Below are 21,597 nucleotides of genomic sequence, written 5' to 3'. Positions count from 1 at the left end.
TCTCCAGCTTTCCTACACTCCCCTCAGCCACTACCTGTGCTTCTGTGGCCACTTGCACAGCCCCTAACAGTGGCAAATGCACTATTGTGGCTGTTTTGTGATCTTTCTTATCACAATGGGACATAAGGCTATTTACTAACAAGATTTCTAAACCCTCTGGCATTTTCAGGGAATCCCTGTACTCATGCAACTGTCCACAGGCATCTAGCAAACAGGCAACACCACCCTACATAGTAACCATGCCTCACCCCCACTCCTCAGGATATCCCCTGCAGATGGTTCCTTCCTCTTACCCAAACTTAGGTTTCCTGACCCCTTCTTGCTGACTTGCCATTTGTTCTGTGAAAGGGCCCTATAAGCAAAGCAACCCCCAAATACCAAAGGAGCTGAGAATCCAAAGAATGAGGTACACATATCCAGTTTTTTGGTATAGGGTGTTGTTTTGGGGATCCTACAGACAGAAGCATGGCTGCAAAGCAGGTTGATCCCTGCACTGTTACTCCCCAGATGCAAGGCTTATATCCCATAAGGAAAGGGGATAGGTACTCCAGCAAGACAATTTAAGGCAACCCTCCAGAACAGGCAAGAATGCTGTGCGTGTCATAGTGTATATTGTGTGCAATGACACCAATTTTCTTTGTTTTTACAAATAAAATAGAAGCAAGGAGGCGTTTATAGGACTGGGGCTATTCAGATGTCAACATGCTGGATTGGCATCCAAGATGGAGTCACTTTTGTCTCTGTGCCAGCTTACCCACACTTACTTCTGACTGGGCACAAATTTGGGGTTCCCATGAACTACTTTTTACTAATAATATTTTATTATTTGTTGTAACAAGTCACAGAACTGAGAGAAACATTTTACTTATGTTGCCAGTTTATTACAAAGGATATTATGAAGTGTAAAAATGAACAGCAAGATGAATTGGTACACAGAGAAAAGTCTGAATGAGTCTTGAGTGCAGGAACTTCTGTACAGTGGAGTTGGGGAGTGCCATCCTCTTGATATGTCAATGTGTTCACCAACCTGGAGCTCTCCCAAACTCATCATTTCGGGAGTTTTTATGGAGATTTCATTATATAGGCATGACTGATTAAACCATTGGCCATCGGTGATCAGCTCAGTCTCCAGCGCCTCTGCCTTCTTTGGAGATAGGTGTGTGTGGCTGAAAGTGTCAGCATTGCTTTGGTCCTTCTTTCAAGCAGCCTCCATCCTGAAGCCGTTTAGAGACCCCAGCAAAGAGTCATTCATTAGAATCCAGAAGACACTCTTACATTGTCAAAGATGCCAAGGGGCTTAGAAGATCTTTTGTCAGGAACCAAGGACAAAGATCAAATACTGTTTTAAAAAAATGCTCTTATCACCCCTATCACTCAGTAAATTACCAGAGTTTTAGGAGCTCTGTGTCAGGAACCAGAGGCAGATACCAAATATACATCTCATTATGTCACAAGAAATTATAATCATTTGATTGAATTTTGCAGAAAAAAAGTTTCGATATGGAGACGAAGATTTGAGGGAGTTTGGTGAAGGATTGAGAAGTACCAACATGGTGGTACTTAGAATTAAACAACAAAAACGAATCATCAAACGAATACTAAAAAGAAGTTTCCAGATCTGAAGAAAGATTTGAGACATCAGATCAAAAGAGGTCACAGAGTACCAAGCAAATTTAGTGAAAATAGACACCCCATATATCCAGCAGAAAAGACATGTTGCCTTCAAAGGATATAATTAGGTTGGTGTTAGATTTTTTTTCTCCTGATCACTAAGGGTCAGAAATCAATAGGGCAACATCAGCAGCTTTAAAAAGAAAAAAAGATTAAGGTCTAAGAACTGTATCTCCAGAGAAGCCATCATTTATTTGCAAGGGCAGGAGAAAGATATTTGCTGACATTCAAGGACATGAAAATTATACCTCCTAAGAGTTCACACTAAAACAATTTGAAGATATATCTAGCTAATGAGAACAGCCAACAAAATAAATTTCTCAAGAAGGGAAGTTTATGATGCAGATTTGAAAAAATGTGATGAGCACCAAAACCAGAAAAAAGGACATAGAAACAATTACTGTTAATACAATAAAACTTACTGGTAAGTTTGTAAATAGATTTCTACAAGAGAAGATTTGAAGGGAAATATTATAATTAATTCATAATAAGATTATTTTAATAAAAATAGAGTAAAACGTGAATTTTCAATTAATAGTAGAAGTCAATAATTTATTAATTACTTGATAATAGTTTTTTAAATAATGAAGCATGTGTTTCCAGGACTAAATGCACATTAGAATCATCTGGGCAAGTTATTAAATATATGTAGCCCTAAGATTCATCTCAGAGTATTGGAAAAAGAATTTAGATTTGGGGTCCAGGAATCAAAACTCTTAGAGAGCTCGGTGCAGTTTTTTTTGTCTTTTGTTTGTTTGTTTTTAAATGCAGCAGTCAGGTAAACATTTATATACAGCTTAGCACAGCTCCCAATTGTTCTGGAAAATAGCCAATCAAATCTCTCAAAGAAATGAAGATCCTCCCTGTACTATGTAACTGATATTTTTTTTCCTTATCTTTTCCTTGGCAATTGATAGGGGTGTGGGAAAATAAAATTGTGACTGTTGTGTATGACTTAAAAAGTTCCCAGAAGATAACAAGTCACAGTAGGGGCAAGAACATATAGTGTCTTCAAAGATTCCAAAAAAAATGATGTCATTCTTTTCTGCTCCCTATTTAAAATTTGAGTGAATATTGATTAAAATTTGAGTGAATATTGACTGTCCTTTAAGGTCTCATATGAGTTCAACAAACAAAAAATGTGCAAATGGGCATCACTATTGATCTCACATGAAATGAGGTAAGAAATTTGTGATTTATGATCACAGTGGTTAATGTTTCCTATCCCAGAACAGCTTCCTCCTTTGAGGCTGCCACCTGGTTGTGATTTGAGAGATTGGTGGTAGGTTATGGGTAGACAATTCTGGTTTTGCCCAAGATCAAATAAACACTGGTATTTACATGAATGCTGCTCAGGGAATAAAGATTAGCAGTACATTAGCTGACTGGACAAAGCTACTACAACAAATAGAGCCAAGAATCTGTGAAGATGCAAAACTCTAGAATCTTACCTAGGTAAATTACATGTGTCATGGAGGTTTCTTGTATAGATTATTTCACCACCCAGGTATTAAGCCTAGTACATGAATTTTCCTGATCCTCTTCCTCCTACCACCCTTCACCCTCCAACAGGCCCTAGTGTGTGTTGTTCCCCTCTATGTGTCCATGTGTTCTCATCATTTAGCTCCCACTTATAAGTGAGAACACACAGGACTTGGTTTCCTGTTCTTGCGTTAGTTTGCTAATGATATTGGCCTCCAGCTCCATTCATGTTCCTGCAAAGGACATGATCTCGTTTATTTTTATGGATAGATAGTACTCCATGGTGTATATGTTCCACATTTTTAAGCCAGTCTGTTGTTGATGGACATTTCAGTTGATTCCATATCTTTGCTATTCTGAATAGTGCTGCAATGAACATACGTGTGTCTGTGTCTTTATAAAAGAACGATTTATGTTTCCTTGGCTATATACGCAGTAATGGGATTGCTGAGTCAAATGGTCTTTAGTCTTTGAGGAATCACATCACTATCTTTCACAATGGTTGAACTAATTTACACTTCCACGAATAGTGTATAAGCACTCGTTTTTCTCCACCACCTTGCCAGCATCTGTTATTTTTTGACATTTTAGTAATAGCCATTCTGACAGGTGTGGAATTGTATCTCATTGTGGTTTTGATTTGCGTTTATCTAATGATCAGTGATGTTGAGCTTTTTTTCATATGCTTGTTGACCACATGTATGTCTTCTTCTGAGATGTGTCTGTTCATGTCCTCTGCCTGCTTTTTAATGGGGTTGTTTTTTTTTCTTGTAAATTTGTTTAAGTTCCTTATAGATGCTGAATATTAGACCTTTGTCAGATGCATAGATTGCAAAAATTGTCTCCCATTCTGTAGGTTGTCTGCTTACTCTGTAGATAGTTTCTTTTGCCATGAAGAAGCTCTTGAATTTAATTAGATCTCATTTGTCAATATTTGCTTTTGTTCAATTGATTTTGGCATCTTCATCATAAAATCTTTGTCCATGCCTATGTCCTGAATGGTATTGCCTAGGTTGTATTCCAGGTTTTTATAGTTTTAGGTTTTACATTTAAGTCTTTAATCCACCTTGAGTGAAATTTTGTATATGGAATAAGGAAGGTGTCCAGTTTTAATCTTTTGCATATGGCTAGCCAGTTATCCCAGCACCATTTTTAAATAGGTAATCCTTTTCCTATTGCTTGTTTTTGTCAGGTTTGTCAAATATCAGATAGTTTTAGGTGTGCAGTCTTATTCCTCCATTCTCTATTCAGTTCCATTGCTCTATGTGTCTGTTCTTGAACCAGTACCATGCTGTTTTGGTTACTGTAGCCCTTTAGTATAGTTTGAAGTCAGGTAGCATGATGCCTCCAGCTTTGTTCTTTTTGTTCAGAATTTGTTTTGGCTATTCAGGCTCTTTTTTTGCTCCCTATGAGGTTTAAGATAGCTTTTTCTAATTCTGTGGAGAATGTCAATGGTAGTTTAATGGGAATAACATTGAAACTCTAAATTGCTATGGGCAGTATGGCCATTTACATGATATTGATTCTTCCTATCCATAAGCATGAAATATTTTTCCATTTGTTTGTGTAGTGGATTTCTTTGAGTAGTGGTTTGTAGTTCTCGTTGTACAGATCTTTCACTTACCTTGTTAGCTATATTCATAGGTATTTTTTCTTTTTGTGACAATTATGAATGGGAGTTCGTTTGTGATTTGGCTCTTGACTTGACTGTTGTTGGTGTATAGGAATGCTAGTAATTTTTGCATATTGATTTTATATCCCAAGATTTTGCTGAAGGTGCTTATCAGCTTAAGAAGCTTTTGAGCTGAGACTATGGGGTTTTCTAGATATAGGAAATGTCATCTGTGAACAGGGATAGTTTGACTTCCTCTCTTCCTATTTGAATGCCCTTTATTTTTTTCTCTTGCCTGATTACTGTGGCCAGAACTTCCAATACTAGGTTGAATGGGAGTGATGAGAGAGGGCATCCTGATCTTGTGCCAGTTCTCATGGGAAATGCTTTCAGCTTTTGCCTGTTCAGTGTAATGTTGGCTGCGGGTTTGTCATATGTGGCTCTTATTATTTTGAGGTATGTTCCTTCAATACCTAGTTTATTGAGAGTTTTTAACATGAAGGGATGTTGAATTTATTAAAAGTCTTTTCTGCATCTATTGAGATAATCAGGTGGTTTTTGTCATCAGTTCTATTTATGTGATGAATCACATTTATTGATTTGCGTATGTTGAACCAACCTTGCATCCCGGGGATGAAACTTACTTGATTGTGGTGGATAAACTTTTTGATGTGCTGATTGATTAGGTTTGTCAGTATTTTGTTGAGGATTTTTGCATTGATGTTCATCAAGGGTATTGGTCTGAAGTTTTCTTTTTGTCTTACATCTCTGCCAGGTTTTGGTATCAGGATGATGCTGGCCTCATAGAATGAGTTAGGGAGGAGTCTCTCCTCCTGAAATTTTTGCAATAGTTTCAGTAGGAATGGTACCAGCTCTTTGTACATCTTGTAGAATTCAGCTATGAATTTGTCTGGTTGTAGGCTTTTTTTTTTTGGTTGGTAAGCTTTTTCTTACTGCCTTAATTTCAGAACCAGTTATTGGTGTGTTCAGGGATTCAATTTCTTCCTGGTTCAGTCTTGGGAGGGTCTATGTGTCTAGGAATTTAACCAATTATTCTAGATTTTCTAGTTTGTATGAACACAGTTGTGTATAATATTCTCTGATAATTGTTTGTATTTCTGTGGGGTCAGTGGTAACGTCCCACTTATAATTTCTGATGGTGTTTTATTTGAATCTCCTTTCCTCTTTATTAGTTTAGCTGTGGTCTCTCTATTTTATTATTATTTTTTTCAAAATCTAACTTCTGGGTTTTAGATTGTTTTTCATGTCTGTATCTCCTTCAGTTCTCTTCTGATTTTGGTCATTTCTTGTATTCTGCTAGCTGTGCAATTTGTTTGCTCTTGATTCTCTAGTCCTTGTTAGGTTGTTAATTTGAGATCTTTCTAGTTTTCTGATGTGGGCATTTAGTGCTATAAACTTCCCTCTTAACATTGCCTTAGCTGTGTCCCAGAGATTCTGGTATGTTGTGTCTTTTATCTCATTAGTTTCAAAGAACTTCTTGATTTCTGCCTTAAATTCATTATTTACCCAAAAGTTATTCAGGAGCAGGTTACTCAATTTCTGTGTAACTGTAGTTTTGATTGAATTTCTTAGTAGTCTTGATTTCAAATTTGATTGCACTGTGGTTCAAGAGACTACTTTGTTTTTAGTTTTTCTGCATTTGCTGAGGAGTGTTTTATTTCCGATTATGTGATCAATTTTAGAGTAAGTGCCATATGGTGATGAGAAGAATGTATATTCTGTTGATTTTTGGTGGAGACGTAACTCTAGAATCTTATTTTTCCCACAAACAGCAATCTAATGAGGGTGTATTTCTCATTGGTTGCCACCCTTTCACTTGGTGATCCAGACACTAGAACACTTTTTGTCTTATCACTCTGCCATCCTTGAAAGCCCCTCATCGTTGCCATCCAGCTGGCAGAATGGCGAACAAGTCAGTACTAAAAGTGAGACAACAATTAGAAGTAAGGAAGGCTCTAAAACATGATTTTTGGCTGGATAGCCAATAGTAGATAACTGTTTCTACCATGAGATATGAAAGACCTAGCCTGGTCTTTTTCGACATCTTTAAATCTTCATTTTATTACACTGAGAAAAGTCCAAATTGACACTAGCTCTATGAAGAATGCCACCTCAATAAGTATAGACTAAAAACTTATGAAATTAATTAGAAAAATAAAAGAATGAATCCTTTAATTGAAAAAATAGACAAAGGACCCAAATTCACAAAAAAAGACAATAAATAGTTTTTAAAATAGTTTCAGTAAAACCACAATATGCAATTTGCTATTTCTCCCCTTCTCCCCAAACTGGCAAAGCATTTAACTCAGTAATATTCTTTGTCAATAAAATTTTGCTATCCCTTCCACCTTTTGCTATTGGACTTTGAAGAAAGTAAACTTTCTCTTTTTTGCTTTATGAAAAATAACTTGGAAATATGTATGTTTAGCCTTAAAACAATGTGTACTCTTTGACTCAGTAAATTCACTTGCAGCCACATACCCTAGGGAAATCAACAGAGATAGGAATCATGATTTATGAATAAGGACATTCATTTCATCATTATTTATAATAATGAAAAATTGGTGGAAAACTTTAGCTATAGTGGAATAACTAAATAAATTACAGTATAGCCATACGGTGAGCTGTCACTCAGTGACTCCATAATATATTTCAGAAAAGTTATACACACAAAAAAGTCGCCACAATACAATGTTAATTTTAAGCAGGTGAGCCGCAAAACTATATAGATAGATAGATAGATAGATAGATAGATAGATAGATAGATAAGTATCATTTTGGTGAATAGAACAATGAAAACAAAAAAATGCAAATTAAAATATATAGAAAAAAGTCTAAAAATGTTATGTCACAATATTAATAGCAATTACAATTGTAATTGTACTTAATTACAAGTTAATTATTTACAATTATTTTCTAGATTTTAATATAATAAGTGACAAACCTTTTCTCTTTTGTAGTTTCCCAGAATTTCTACAGCTAATATGGATTATTTTACCATTTTAAATATTCTGTGAAAGAATAAAATATAACATTTTATAGTGTGATGAATTTGAAATAGACTTTAGATGTTATATATTCAAAACTTTTATTGAATGTAATAATGCCCATCATACTAAATTAAATGGTTACTGACTAATGTTAATCATCATAAGTTGTTTCTTTTAAGTTAGATAATCACTTCTGTATGTAAGCGAGCAGTCAGGAAACCAGTAGCCAGAACCAGGGAACTAGCAGTTCACTTTTTTAAAATTTATTTTAAGCCTATTCTTTTTCATTAGTTAAGTCCTTTCAAATGATTATATTTTTTTCTCACCAAAGAAATATTTGAACACAAATTGAATATAATTAATAATTTACAATGAATATTTTCATTAGCAGATTGGATGTTTATAGACAGGAATTTAAGATATGTTTTCTTCTCTCTCTCCTTCTCTCTTTTTACTAAATGAAAACTGTCGAAAACTGCAGTGCCTATATAATAGGAACACCTATTTCTTAGTTTTGGAGATGTTGACTTTTTTGAAAAGCCATTTTTTATATAGAATTTCAGAAGATGCTTTTAGATAACTCTATTCTATTTGTTTTGAAAAGGTGCCTCTAAAGTAATCTATTATAAAGTATGTAGTATTCCAAAAGCCATAGCTAGTTGCCTAGCAACGCACTTGGTTATGTCATATAATGAAAGCAATATGATAAAATGCTGTTTTTCAGGTATTAATTTTTAAACACATTTCTAACCTAAAAGACTGTATTTTATGGATGGAAATTTTTGAGAAATGGGTCTTGTAAAAACAAAATAAAAGAGAGTCAATACCACACTAATTGACAGGCTTTTTCTTAATGAAACAATATTAAAATTTGAACCCAACCGTAAGGATTTGAGCACTTCTTGCCAGGCCCCCAGGCACTACCTTGTGCTCCCTGAAGCACTCGCTACATTAAGAGCCACAGTAAGCGGATAAAATTGCACATCTGTGAAGGGGACTTAATGGCGTTATGACATTCACGAAACACACAGGGTGTCTTAAATGTATCAGAAAACATCTAACTTTGTAGAAGTTCTTTATTGTTTTAAATGTCAAAACTGTTAGAGCAGGAACATTTTAAAAGCTAAATTTAAATCCTAGAATAAAAATCAGAAGAATCAACTCTTGGATTTTTTTGTTTGTTTTGTGTTTTTAAAATTCATTGCTATTTTTTCTTTCCATCTCTAAGTGTTAGTTGAAAAATTCCACACCTCCTAATTTTTTGTCTTTACTATTTCCCACAAGCCTGGACTTCCTTCTTCCACTGTCTTTGCATGTACGTGTGTGTGTGTGTGTGTGTGTAGTTGTGTATGGTGGTGGTCATGGGGCATGGTGGGAAAGTTCATAAAAGATGAGAGAATCTCTTAAATAAAATACTTTTAGGCCAGGAGCGGTGGCTCATGCTTGTAACCCCAGCACTTTGGGAGGCCAAGGCAGGTGGATCACCTGAGCTAAGAAGTTCGAGACCAGCCTGGCCAACATAGTGAAATGCTGTCTCTACAAAAAATACAAAAAATTAGCCAGGTGTGGTGGTGGGCACCTGTAATCCCAGCTACTTGGGAGGCTGAGGCACGAAAATCACTTGAACCCAGGAGGCAGAGGTTGCAATGAGCCAAGATCGGGCCACTGCACTCCAGCCTGAGCAACAGAGCGAGACTCCTTCTCTAAAAAACAAAAAAACAAAAACAAAAACAAAAACATTGAATCAGCAGTTGAAAATATGGTTCTTCCAGACATGTTTGTTTTTGAGAGCTTAGAATTTAAACTTAGGCTACTGGTTTGAACCTGTCCTTTTATCTGATTTCTATTCCTTTGACACTTAACAGTTATTGGCAAGCTGCTGTCCATTATACTTTCATGTTCCAAGATGTTGTTATTATCAGCAAGGGGTGGAAATGACAGGCAAGGCAAATTCCTGGCCATCAGTCATTTTAATGCTTTATTCACTGGTAATCTAGCCTTTAGTTTGATGTTACTGTTGCTACCAGGAGAGCCAATTTTTATTAAAGGCCCTACCCTCTCTTTCCGTCTTACAACGAGTTGGTCATAAAAGTCCTGGGGCACAGATAATGCTATGCATTCAGCAAAGAATTTCATCACCAGAGGACTTCATGTTTTAACCCCTTAATCTAGGTGGGCCACAGAAGTGATGCTTTCCACTGGCATGAGGGTGAAAGTGGGGTGTACCATTTGCAATTTGACACAGTAAAAATCCTTGTCTTATGCATCAACATTGTAGATTGAATATTGAGGATGGTGGAATCCAAGATACAGGTGGCCTGGATCCCTGAGGCTAAGTGAACACTGAGTTGCAAGTCACCAGGAAAATTGCCCAGCCAGAAACATCCATGTTTTGTTTTGCATGAAAAATAACTTTTATTGTGTCAAGTCATTTAGATTTGGAGAACATTTTTTGTGATAACCATAGGAGTTACAGATGCTGGCTAATATAGGCCCATTCACTTTGTGCTTACATAACTAGATTAAGTCTGATGTTTAGGCCTGCATACTATTATCTGCAGCAGCATAAGTCCTGTATATTCCCAAATATCTATTCTATGGGTTTACTTCTCACTCTTCCATAGCATCTCATCTATAAATCTTTCCAAAATTATCCATTTGTTATAAAAATTGCTTATTTCTTTCCCAAAGAAAAGTAGGCTATTGATATTCATTTTCACATTTGTATGGAATTTTTCTAAGAATTCAGCATTAAGGTAATATATACAGACTCTCAGCTAGATGTGAGGGTATGGCAAGGAAATCACTGATCATATTAGGAGGCAATATTTAAGGAGATTTGGGAGCATAAGAAGCCAGGTATCATTGTTGTATCTTCCATACTCCTCTACGTGACAAAATAGTGCATTTTGGAAATGTTATTTGTACCCCTTGCTGTTGTTACTAGTTTTCTTTCCCTTGTATTACCTTCCCCAATCCACCCTCCTTGACCATTTTGGATACTGCCTATTTTGGCGAGGAAGAAATGCATAGATTTTAAAAAAAGAATGAGAATATAAAGAGTAGGGAGAAACAGAAAGGACTCCAGTCAAAGACATTATATTTTGGGGTAAACATGATAAAAGTGATGACTTAGAGCAAGACTTTTTGTCTCTGAGATTTGTAAAGGTTTCTAGTCTGGGAGTCAGGAAAGATCTAGAGGAAACAAGAATTTTGTAAGTCCCATAGGATCTTTGATATAAGATCAGAGGAGAGCTGGGTCCCCAAGAATATGGCTTCACAATATACGTACAAAGACCCAGCTTTAGATAGCCTTAAGAAATTCTGAGAAAAGTACAAATGCAGCATAACAGTGATCATGCACACAATAGTGAAATGCATGACGTAGAACACGATGTGTTTAGGAAGACAGCTGCATAGGATGTTCTGCACATGGCAAATAAACTCCATTTGTTTAAGAACAGCAGAGAAGTGGGAGTAGGAAAGGTTTCTCTACAACATATTAGAATTTTCACTAAAACTGCAAAATGCTACCTGTTTACCAGATCGATTGAAGAGCTGCAAGAGCTAAAAAGCTGAAAATTGTAGAACACTAAGAATTGGCCACACAGGAAGATTTAACTCTTCGTTGATGCCTGACAGGTTACATTGAATAAATGTAATGAATTCAATTGATAATTCTATTTCAACTCCACCACATAGCTTGTTATTATACAAAGACTCAGGATTTTGAAATCAGTTTCAATAACAAGGATGTAGAACACAAAAAGAAATAAGATTATTTTCTGCAGAACAGTGAAGTGGAGCTTTATATTCCAAGTTAATTCAGAAATGAAAATTAAATTATACTTACCATCCACTTGAGTTTCTTACGTAGAATTATAATGGCTGTACTAAAATATGCTTACATAGATCCACTTTCTGAAACCTTACTTCTTGGCTTATGTTAATGCTTCAGGGATGCTTAAGGTTTGTTTTGACCTCTCTGTTTTCAGTAGAGTAGTTTGTTAGGCATTTTGAGTCTATCCATCATTTACCTACATCCTTCCAGATGAGTTATAATGCATTAAGTGTTTACTCTGAACCTTCATACTAACTGTGGTCTCATAACTCATCCTGTCTCACTAATTGATGTCAAAAGTAGTTCTTTGGTGACTGTGAAGCTCCATGAAGACAATTATGTTATGTGAAGCTTGTGGGAGCTCAAGAGTTTCACAAATATGGGGGAGATATATTTATAGCAAAATAATCAAGGGAGTTGTGTCAGAGTTTTTCCCCACCCCCAAAATCTGATATAATATTTAAATGTGGCTAAAGAAAGACAGCAGTTTGAATAAATTTTGACAAAAATTCCCTTGACAAAGTCAATACTCCTCACTCACGGTGGTTGATACTGTTCCTGATGCTTTCATAATGTGTTTGGGAGGATTGATAATTCACTCAATGGATATTTATTTTGTATATCCTCTGTGAAAGATGCTGTTCTTGGGGCTAGAAACATAAAAATGAAGACAGTATACAAAGTCCTGCTGTCATGAAGCTTATAATGTAGTGTTGAGAGAACAAAAATGAAAGAAGTAAAAGGTGGGAAGCAATAATGTTTATAAAAAGAAAGGAAGAATGAAGAGAAAGCAAGTGGTATATGGTTTTCTTTATCGGATGGTCAAGAAAAACATATTTGAGGAGCTGGCCCTTTCTTGATATTTATAGGAAATTGGAGCCCAAGTCACATAAATATACTGGAAAAGGCATTATGGGAGAAGAAAAAAAAATAGTAAGTGTAAAACCCAGACATGGTAGTGTGCCTAAGCCTGCTGGAGGAATGGCAATAACACCAGAGAAACTAGAGCTAAATTGTGGTGGGGGAAAGAGGTAATTAAATCATAGTGGTTATGGAATCTAGATCATATAAAGCTTTTAAGGAATTAAGCTTTTACTATGAGTTTGGTGGGAAGCTGCTGGAGTGTTGTAAGCAAGGGAAGACCATAATCTGATTTATGTCTTGACAATATTACTCATGGCCTAAAGAAGACACAGGCAGAATTGGGGAGAATAGTTAGGAAGCTACTTCAACGAACCAGGAAATAGAAGATGCTGCCTTGGGCTGAAACAGGAGCAGTGAAAATGGTGGAAAATATTCTGTTTCTGCATTTATTTTAAGGTAAAGCTAACAAGATTTGGTGGTGTAATGAAGAAAGTGGGTGAGACCAAAAGGATTTTGCCTAGACAACAAGATACATGAAGTTGTCATTTCCTGGAATGGGGAAGACTGAAGGAGGGGCAGGTTGTAGCAAAGGTTGAATTATATTTTTTATATGCTAAATTTGAGATTTATAGTCTTGAATATTACGTATTAAAGAGAAAATGTTGAACAGGCAATGAGTTAGAAGTTCATTAGACAGTTCTTAGTTGCAGATGCAAATTTGGGCATTTCTAAGCATCAAATTGGTAATTAAAGTCATGGGACAAGATAATATCACCTAAGAACCTTAAGTAGTATAGATAGTGTAGATAGAGAAGATATCTAAAGACATATTCCTGGGACACTGTAATATTTAGACATAGGAATAATAAAGATACAGAATAGAAAAGTAAGGAGCAGGAGACAGTGATATAAAGAAAAACTAATAAAAGAGTATGGTATCCAAGAAACCAAATGACAAAAAAAGCATTTTAAGAATATTGCAGTGATGAAATATAGACGATAGATTAAGGCAGAAGTGGATTAAAAATTGACAAATAGATTTAGCCAACGTGGAAATCATTGATAACTTTTATAACCACAACTCTAGGAGTTGGAGATAAGACGTTAATTGGTGCAGATTCAAGAAAGAAGGAGAAGAATGGAACTAGAAGTGTTTCAATTTAAAATAGAATAGAAGATCGAAAAGGTGTGTAAAGGAAAATTAAAGATAAAAGAGGTAAATTTTTAAGATACAAAATAATTTTTATGTATTTTATAAATATATATGAATATATATTATAACAAGTTGTAATACATATTTAATATAATTAATAATATCTATAATATGTATGCACAAGATTGATCAGGTTGAAGGATGAAAATAAAATCAATGATCCGTGAGTGACCTTGAAGAGAATTGGTGTCTGGATGGATTGGTGAGTTAGCTTAGGTAAGATAATAAGAGTTCTACCAAGGAGGGAAGGCAATGAAAAACCTGCGCACAGATACAATGAGGTCGACAGATTTGATGGGGGTAGGTTGTAATAGCTTTCTATTGGCATCTTTATTTTCTCAGTAAAATAAACCAAGATTATCAGGTGAAATCGTGGTGGGAGGAATGTTGAAAGTTGAGAATAGCACAGGTATGAAGCAGTCAGCTAATAAGAGAGGATGTACCTCCTGGAGATATGCAGTAACATTTTGGGCTAGCACTGAGACTGAGATTTCGCCATGCAAAGAGAGACCAGGTAACACAAGGTAGCACAGTATTCCCTTTCTTTAAAAAAAATTATTTTCTGGAGACATGCTCAGTTGTTTAGTTCCCATAGCAGAAAGATGGATTGAACTAGACACATCAGTATGACTGAGGGAGAGGGGGGAAGGGTGTGGAGGCATATATTGGCTAAGATAGTCTAAGCTGCTCTAAGTAGACTCTTAATATAATGGTTCAACCAAAATAAAATAATTTGTTTCTCATACACATATCAGGTTGGTAAGTGTGTCTTTCCCATTAGATGATTCAGTGGTCTTGACTTATTTATTTGCTTATTTATTAATGATTCTAATTAGGTCAAGGGGAAGAAAAGAAAACAAAAACCAATTAAAAAATCATTTCAGCAGTGGGACACATCACATTCTCTCACATTCTATTGGGGAGAGCTAATCATATGACCACACTTACTACCAGTATACCTAGGGAAGGTAATTCCTGGGTGGATACTTGTTTTTCAGCTACATGTTTGTTACTCTAGAAGGGTATAATAAATTTTCAAAGACTTCTACTTATCTACCTCTGCCATACTGATTATAAGGATGGGTATGGAACTGTACAAGATATAGGGAAAAGTGGGACTCTAAGGGGTTATTGAGCACAGTTAAATGGATTGGAAAACTGGATGGTAATGAAAAAAATGTTGGAATTGGGCTCCTAGAGGTACTGGCCCCCAAAATATGATGTGTTAGTCAGCAAGTAGGATACTTTCAAAGATGAAGTAATACTCAAAGCCAGTTAACCAGCCGACTTCTGTGTTACTCTGTTCTCACATTGCTATAAAGAAGTACCTGAGACTGGATAATTTATACAGAAAAGAGGTTTAATTGGCTCATCGTTCTGCAGGATATACAGGAAGCATGATGCTGGCATCTGCTTGGGTTTTTGGGAAGCCTCAGGAAACTTACAATCATGGCAGGAGGTGAAGGGGCAGAGGGGTGTCACATGCCCACAGAAGGAGCAAGAGAGAGAGGGGGGAGGTGCAACACACTTTTAAACAACCAGATCTCATGGGAACTCACTTGCTACCATGAGGACAGTACTGAGAGGGAAGATGTAAACCATTTAGGAGAAATCCACTCCCACCATGCAATTATCTCCCACCAGTCCCCACCTGCAACACTGGGAATTACATTTTATTATGAAATTTGGGTGGGGACACAGATCCAAACTATATGAACTTCCAATCTGTATGACTCATAAAGCTAGTGTTGAGTAATCCTAGGGGAACACAGCATCAGAACAGATAACCAATTCTGGTGCTAACTCTTGAACTGATAATATGAGTTCTGGGAACAAATTTTGTATCTTCTCTGAATTGTAATTTTCTCTTATAAAATGAAAATATTAAAAGTGATCCCACTTGGTTGTTGGAAATTAAGTGAGAGTGTATATATGCCATAAACTATAAAATTGTTACTGTTTATTTTTTCATGTTTCTAGTGTCATTTCAGGACACAGATAGCTCCTATGGTTTAAAAGGCTTGTAAGCTCTAGAGTGGAATAAGGGTTGTTTCTGAATTTTTATGTATCTTCCCTGATTATGGAAGAATATGCAATGTCTTTTCCAAAAGCTGAGTCAGAATATTAGCATAGTAAATGGAGAATACAGGACGGGGTAAGGTAGGATTATATTTCTCCAATGCAAAACTCTGTCCACTTTCTTAGAAAGAGCAATTCATTTATGAGGTTTGGATTTTCTCCTTAGGTATAATATGTCAATATTAAGTTCAAATGAGGTTAAAATACTTTTTTAAATAAATCGTATTTTCTCCATTTGTCATAAAATAAAACTAGTAAGCTGTTATAAAGTAGAATTGACATTTCCAACTTCATGATACATAGGAAAATACATGCACCTAAATTTGAGCCATGGTAAGAAGTAAAAGAACCAAGTATGTACTTGTGTCCTCTCCACTTAAAGAAAAATAAATAAAGGTATTTGAAATTCCTCCTTCTCTTTCTTCTCCATTGCATGAGGAATTCTGTGTATTCTGTACATCTTTGACAATAAAAACAAACTAATCAACTAACAAACCTAGAGAAGATTGAAGATTGAGAGACTATCAGAGTTTCCATTGTAAAAGAGGAGAGAATTTAGAGCAGAATATAATAAAATTTGCAGAGGAGAAATAACGGGAGAAAGAGAGTTAAGAGGCTATCAGAATTCCACTGGATTTTGATGAGAGATTTTAAGGGATTTCTAGAAGTGGGAGGAGATACATATTGAGGATATATAAGCATTTGTGGCTTGAATATGAAGGTAGTGCTATGATGATAGAAAGTAAAAGTGGTGGCAGAGGTGGAGATTGTAAATGGTGTGTACATGTGATACTTTAGAGAGAACTGGCTTAGAGGTCCGTGATTTGGGGTCTGATTTGATGAGGGGAAAAGGGCACATGCTCTTCCTTCTGTCTGAAATACCCTCACTATTCAACCCTTTCTCCCTCTTCACCCCTTTTTTTTCACTCTCTTATGTATTTCCCAATCTTCAGATCTAAATTTAGTCATCACTTCCTCAGGTCAGCCTTCTCAGGTGCCATGGTCTTAAATGTTATCACAGAATCCCATTGATGGCCTCTTCCAGACTAGCTATTATCCTTATTATTTTATTAAAATACATCTCTTTCGCTAGACTGTGAGCTACCTGAGAACAGGGACTCTCTTTTCATTTTGCTCAGTGTATTACGCAGTACGTGTATACAGTGTATAGTCAATAAAAATGTGTTCAAGAAATTAATGATAAAAGATTTTCAAAGACATCTTTGTGTCTTTGGTAAGATATGGGTGTTGTTTGCTAGGATAGAGCAGGAAAGGACCAGGAGGTGAGAGAAAGACTTTAAATTCACTTTTGCTCGTGATGAGTTTGAGATGCCTATGGCCCATGCAAGTGGCAATGTTGAGTCAGTTCTCAGGTGTTGTGAGGGTGTGTTTTAAATGCCAAAATAGATAATGTATAAAATCTACTCAGTTGGAGCAAAATCTAGGAAAATAAAGACTAAAAAAGAGTGAGCAGACAGAAAGGTAGGAGGAAAGTTAGAAAAGAACATTTTCACAGAAGCAAGGCTGAGAAGAGGGCAGAAAAATTAACTGACATTCCCTCACTCATAAGTGGAGCTGAAGCCTAGGCAGTTTAGGTGCTGCAGCTTCTTAACATCCAGTCTGTACTTAGCAGTAGAGCAATGTTAATGCTTAACCAGAGTTTCCAACAGATGAAGAAGTTACTTCTCCTATTTTTATTCATCTTTATGTGAATCTGCACCCTATAATTTTGCCAGATATGAAATAGCCAGAGACCTGAGTAAGCAATCATTTAAATGTACATCTGAACCAAATGAAAACCTGAGAAATTAGAGTATAAAATATTACCTTGGAATATTTCTGCATGTATTAGCAGAAGAAATGGTTTCAGTCTAATTTGGATAACTTACTAGTGCAATGCAATGTAATTTGTTAGGTTGAAAGCCAGAGATCTTTTTTTTTTTCATCAGAAACCTATAAATGACAAAGTGATGATTTAGGCAATATATTTGTTAAATTGATGTAGCTAAACTTTTTGTTTTATGTTTGGTAATGTCTTGAATTGTGCTTCACTGTCTCTTTAAACTAACTGAAAATATTCCTCTGTTATTGTCCAAGCAAAATTTAATTCCTTATACAGCATTTTAAATGTTAATCAGAGACAAAGCCAGCACTTGCCAAGAGGGGCTATGCTCTAGAAACTAACATTTACACTGCACTTTTCATTTGAAAAGCCATTTAGGAACACAAATTAATCTTTACAACACTGCTGAGAAGTAGTTAATGACAGGAAGGATGATCATTACTCCCATATTACAGATGAGTAAAACTACACTGTAAGTTTAGCGACCAAATTAAAGTTATTACTCATGTGGCAAATCATTTATGACTATCCCCATCTGATATTTCATGCTTCAGGTTTTTTTAATGCATAATCATCTCTTGGATGAATAACTGTATTGCTCCCAGGTCTTTAAGGGAAAAAATACTGAAGTAATAAGACAAGGCGCATGGAGTTTGGTCAGCACACGATGGAATATCATTACCCTCTACTGCACACATAGTGACAGAGAAAACTTATACATCACTGATGTACTTCATCACTTCCCATACAGACATCATATTCAGTTAAGTAGGGAGCTCTCTGTCAACAAACTTGACATGCTCACCTAGGGAATGTCACAACCTTCCCCAAAATCAATATTTAAGTTATGATGGACCGACAGCTTCACAGATGAGTGAGTGTCCCTTGATTTTTACCTTTTTTTTGCTGCAGAACAGCGAAAAGTGCTCAAGGCATGAACAAACAAATTTAATTAAGCTTAAGGGATATGGTTGAGTAATGTAAATCCGGAGCAAACGAAGTCATGGAGCATTAAAGAACAGCTTAATGAAATTCTGATCAACAAGAAAAAAATGAAGAGCTGCTTCTACTGATTCAATAAAGTTGGTTCTTAGTGATTTAGGAAAGCAAATGTTCACTTGTAAGTGGTTACTTTTGAGAGTAATTTCCTAGACTCTTTAGACTGATGCATATCTTGAGAATTTCTATAGTTTCTAATATATTTGAAAAATTGCTGCTGGTAATTTTTTTCTTTCTTCTCTGGTCTATAAAATGATTTATAACAGGCTCCAGAAATGGAAAAGAAAAACATTTTAAAAGTTTAGTGGGAAAGCAGGAAGACTAGGGTTATCAGAAAACACAAGTTGCCCAGCTTCAGAAGTTTTGACAGATGTCATTCTCTGGGAAAACTTTTCTTTTGTGAGGAAAGTATCTCGTCTGATGAAATCGGGTTCCTCTAACTCACCTCTTTTCTGACCCATTCTTCTGTTCTCTGACCACTCCTTTTAGACTCTCATCTTCCTGGGGCTGTCACATTAGCCAATTCTTTGGGTTAAGACTTTCGCAAACTACATTAAATGGAAAAGGTTAAAGCATCCATGAACTAATTTAAATTACAAATGGTATTATTAATTTAAAATTTAGTTCAAGTTGACCCATGAGTCAGGTGGGAAGCCTTCCTGAACAGGGAGTATGGCAAGAAAGTTTTAATGGGAGAGAAAAAAGAGTGGGAAAGTGGACCCTAACATGCAAGATCTGCAGGATGCTAGTGTTTTCTGTTCAGAAATTACAGTTTCTCTAATTTTAAATTATAAAGCTGACTTTACTCTGTGGAAAACAATAAAGGTGAGATACACAGATAGAGAGAGAAGAGAAACAGAAACATTGATTTATCGAAAAGAATAAAGATTGATCCATAAGAAAATATCTAAATAATAAACAAGATTATGTTTACATTCAACTGTAAGTATAGACTTTTCCCTTTTTGGATTACTTCACTGCTTAGAAGAAAAATACATAGAATAGATATTTAACTTCATTATCATATACACCGGAAAAATAAAGTTAGAAATCTAGAAAAACTAAGATGTCCAGCTGTTTCCATTCTTCTAATATAAATCCAAGTCAGGAAGTTGAAAAAAAGTAAAAAAGAAGGCAGTGACTCATGTAAATGTCACAAAGTTTGATGCTTAATGACATATATTCATGTGCAAATGCTTTTTTGAAATTTAGGTTTGGTTAAAATTTTCCAATGCAGTATCAATTAGATATAGAAAATTAGAAGGAAAATGCATAATAGGGATTCTGATTTTGGAGATATTTTTCTAAGTTATCAGCAGAAGTTTAAATCCATCGTCCTTGTATTTTTCTATTATTCCATCTATTCTTTCTTTTATTTCTTCATTGATTCAATAAAACTTTTTGAGTATGTAACATATCAGATGCGGAGCTAGGCACTAACGTCATACTTATTCAATTATACAAAGGTAGGACAGTTTAATAGGTCGATTTCTATAAAAATAGGTTAGAAAAAAGTCTAACTTATTTTTGTATTTTGTCTTTTCATTTATTCTTTTCTTTACCATCTTGGACAAGTTATTCAATATTTTAGATGTTTAGTCCTTTTTCTACAAAATGAGGAAATAATAGAGCTGCTCAGTACCTAGCATACAATAGACACGTGGCACAGATTAATGTCATTTAGTTTTAAAGCATACGTTTCAGCAATTCTGAAGATGTACATATTTAAACTCAGTTTACCCCCAAAGGGTTTATATACCTAAATTTTATAATTTTTATCTATCTCAGTTTAGTTCTGTGTCCTTTCCTCCTTGTAAGTGGTTTCAAGTGTAAGGCACTTGGAAGATAAGTAGGGAGTTCAAGACAAATTCATGTTTCAGGGTGTTTGGAGGTATGGGCAATAAAACTTATCTCCACTGGGTGATGAATTCATTGTATAATTCCTCAAATTCTCTATTTCCTATTGTCTTTGGAAAGAACCTGTGCATTTAGAATTCTAGTTTTTGTGCAACTGCTAGCTGTTTGTCCCAGTTTTTATTTATTTCTTTTTGCTTGAAAAGAAAGTAGTGACAAACATACCAGCTTCCACCATAACAATATTGATTTGGATTCTTTATGATACATATTGTTGCTTCCAGAATCATTATATTCACCCATTAATTCCCAGAAGCAAACTCTCCTACCTTTTTTGAAATGTATCAAGCTATCTACAATGTCACCCAGAGCTGTAATTGTAATTATGGGTAAAAGATTTATGGCTTCAAACCAGTTAGATACATTTGAAGATAAACACAAACACAAACGTGGCACAGTATTAGTGCAATGCCCTGTCTCCTGAGTGCTGCCAAACATCTGTGTTGGAAAGAAAGAAGCAAACACACGACCAGGCCATGCTTTCTCCGTCTCTGCACGTGTGCTGAGATGACACACCAGGGTGTATGCAAACAAATAATGAGAGCATGTTCTGATCAGCACAACTCATTACCCAAATCTCATGTGGATTCTTATTGGCAGTTTTGTTGTCGACATGTGCCTCGCTAGCTCTGTGGTCCTAAACAGAAAGCAAGCTCAAATCTGTGTTAAATGTAATAATATTAGTTTATTTATAGGTATTTGAATGAAACCTTGCAGACAGTTTAGTTACTATTATCTGAAATAATAAAAGATCGACATCAATCTCATTTATAACAGAGCTCATTTCTTTGTTACTTCTAGTTGTGTGGCATAGTGTCTCTGAATATCTTCCCCATGAGCGATGTTTTCTATAGCACAAATTTGTATTACACAAAGCTTTGCACTTGGGTGCTCCACAGATATTGTGTGCTGATGGGGAGAATAAGTCTATTCATCAAGGCATATTCCTGCACCTGGAGTGAATCAGTTTGAGCATATGCCCTTCATCTTCATTGTCAAGTAGAGTAAGCGTTTATTAATTCATATTTATTATGTACTGAAAACTGGGATAAAATAAGGATCAAAACC

This window comes from Pan troglodytes, chromosome 3, assembly GCF_028858775.2.
Source record: "Pan troglodytes isolate AG18354 chromosome 3, NHGRI_mPanTro3-v2.0_pri, whole genome shotgun sequence".
Lineage (NCBI taxonomy): Eukaryota > Metazoa > Chordata > Mammalia > Primates > Hominidae > Pan > Pan troglodytes.
Note: the sequence above shows the minus strand (reverse complement) of the source record.